Source organism: Podarcis pityusensis, assembly GCF_964106645.2.
Source record: "Podarcis pityusensis genome assembly, chromosome: 4".
NCBI lineage: Eukaryota > Metazoa > Chordata > Lepidosauria > Squamata > Lacertidae > Podarcis > Podarcis pityusensis.
Window position 1 is genome coordinate 456,336 of NC_138027.1, and position 2,502 is coordinate 458,837.

The following is a 2,502-nucleotide window of genomic DNA, read 5'->3' on the forward strand; positions in this document are numbered from 1 at the left end:
ATATTTACCACCTTAAATTGTGCGGAGAAAAGGATTGCAAAGTAGCCACCTTTGCAATCTTATCTCCGAAGGGGGGAACTGTAGCAGGAACCCCCCCACCCCAATCATTCTGCTTGTACAAACTTCATACACACACACACTCACACACTACATACGCCACATTTCTGTTATAAATTCATAGAAAATCAACCATACATTGGATTTGCACTGTTCCATTTTTATTTTACTCCATATGACAAGAACTAAGAAAAGGGGAGGGGGGTTTGACCCTGGTCAGCCAAAATCCCTTCACTGTCTCAGCACATCTGCAGGAGCCCTGCCCAGATGATCCCAGACAGAAGACAATCAAAATCACAAAGAACCTGCATATGGGAGTGGATTCAGCATGGACTGAAACAAAGGACAATGATCAGATCTTCCCTCAGGGGGCAGGAAACTGCAAACTCCCTTTTGTCTCCTGGAAGTGACTCGAGGGGTAGGGGGGAAGGGAGGAACCAGCCAGGTGACAAGACACTCAGGTTACCACCAACTCCTCCCTCAACCCCTCCTTTCTGTAATGTATGCATGATGTTACCACCACAACTCCACCCTCAACCCCTCCTGTCTGTAATGTATGCATGATGTTTCTGGGGGTGGGCTTGATCTAGAGGAGGGGAATTTCAAAAGTTTTTATAAGACCTGGCACACCATTTTTCTGGGTCCTTCCTCTCACCTGCGAGTGAGGGGAGCACCCTGTCGCGACAGTCTTTCTTCAATAAAGACCAGGCCTACAGGCTGCTGATTTGCTTCAATTTGCTCTGGTTGGTGTTTTATTTTTGTCCAAGGGAGCCCTCAGATTTTTCCTGCAACACCCCAAATACAGAGGTCTCTTGGTTCTCAAAGGCCTTGGGACTCAAACAACTTGGAACCCAAACACTGCAAACCCGGAAGTAAGTGTTCCAGTTTGCAAACTTTTTTCAGAAGCCGCACGTGCTCCGTTTTGAGTGTTACGCTGAGGTCTCTCTGTTTTGCTATTTATTTTGCCTTTTTGTGGCTCTTTTTTCTTTTGTTTTTTGTGACTCTGTGGAACCCAGTTCAGCTACTGATTGACTGATTGTGTGACTGCGGTATATTGTTTATTGCTTTCATTTTATGGATCAATGCTCATTAGATAGTAAAATTAATGTTAAATTGCTGTTTGAACGAGCTGTTTGAAAAGGACTGGAGCAAATTTATGCAATATATGAAAGAACGTTGTAAACCTTTGAAAACGTTTCCAGGTTTTACTTAAAATATTTTGTAATGTTGATATATGGAACTGGTTTACAAATATGGAAGGGATTTTTTTTTTTAAGGATAAAAAGAAGGTAAATCGGGGGAGATAGGAGTGCTAAGATAAAAGTGTGTACCTAAGAAAGCCACGGAGTGGAAGAGGGCGAAGTCGGGGCTCAGGAGGAGCAAAGATGTAAGTGATGCTTTGATTTCATGGATATGGGATAAAGTACAAAACGAAAAACCTAATAAAAAATTTATATATATATAAAATAGATTAATCAGGATTCTGCCTTTGGGTAAAGGGCAGGGAGAGAGAAACTGGGCTCCTCTCGGTTCTTTCTGTGCCTGACTGAGATAAAAATAAAGGGAACAGGGTTGCTGAACTAAAAATTTATATATATATATATATATATATATATGCTGTTTTAGGGGTTGTTTTTAAAAGTCTGGAACAGATTAATCCATTTTGCATTGCTTTCTGTGGGAAAGCGCACCTTGGTTTTAAAACGCTTTGTTATTGGAACGGACTTCCGGAATGGATTAAGTCTGAGAACCAAGGTCCCACTGTAGCCCCCCCCCCAGGAGCTGAAATCAGACAAGCCTCCTCCACCGCCTCCGCCTCGTCCTCCATCAGAGCCAGGCAGGTGCAGTTTGTTTGAGGCCAAGGCCAGTGCAGGAACACGATGGAGGCCATCTGGGTGCTATGGCAACTCATGGGCACCAGAACAGGGAATAAAGGGACCCCCCCTTTCTTCCTTGCACTCCTGAGTGGGGAGGGGTCAGCCCAGAGGTGCTTAGCTGGCCTGCTGGGGAGGGGGAGAGCTACCAGAGCAGCAGCCTAGCAAGGGAGCCCCTTGTGCCATTTGGAAGCTGGCCGGCCTGTGGGCTGTGCTGGGTCTCCCCTTCTGTGGGGCCAAGGTGGCGGGTCCTGGCTGGGGCTGAGGGGCTGCCCCAGAAGAGGGGGGCACCTGCTGCCCTGCCTGTGCCCCTCACCAGTGGCGTAGCGTGGGGGTGCAGGGGGGCCGGCCGCACCGGGCGCAACATCGGGGGGGGGTGCGGAAGAGACTTGAGTGCTAAAATCCACGGGTTAGGGGGCGTAAATTACTTGCCTTGCCCCGGGTGCTGACAACCCACGCTACGCCACTGCCCCTCATCCAGCCTTTGCGGTGTGAGGGGAGTCACAGCCAGAGCCAGGTTTGCATAGCGGTTGGAGAGCGTTAGACTGGGGCAGGGGAGGGACTAGTGTTC

The 2,502-nt window shown here is 48.0% G+C and overlaps 1 long non-coding RNA gene across 1 annotated transcript; it reads right to left on the reverse strand.

Annotated features, from left to right (window-relative positions):
- Positions 1-201: 201 nt before the first annotated feature.
- Positions 202-851, reverse strand: LOC308475678. Its single transcript, XR_013985367.1, has 2 exons — positions 713-851; positions 202-390 (listed from the first exon to the last, which is right to left on the reverse strand). It is a non-coding gene; the product is annotated as an uncharacterized lncRNA (long non-coding RNA).
- Positions 852-2,502: the final 1,651 nt, after the last annotated feature.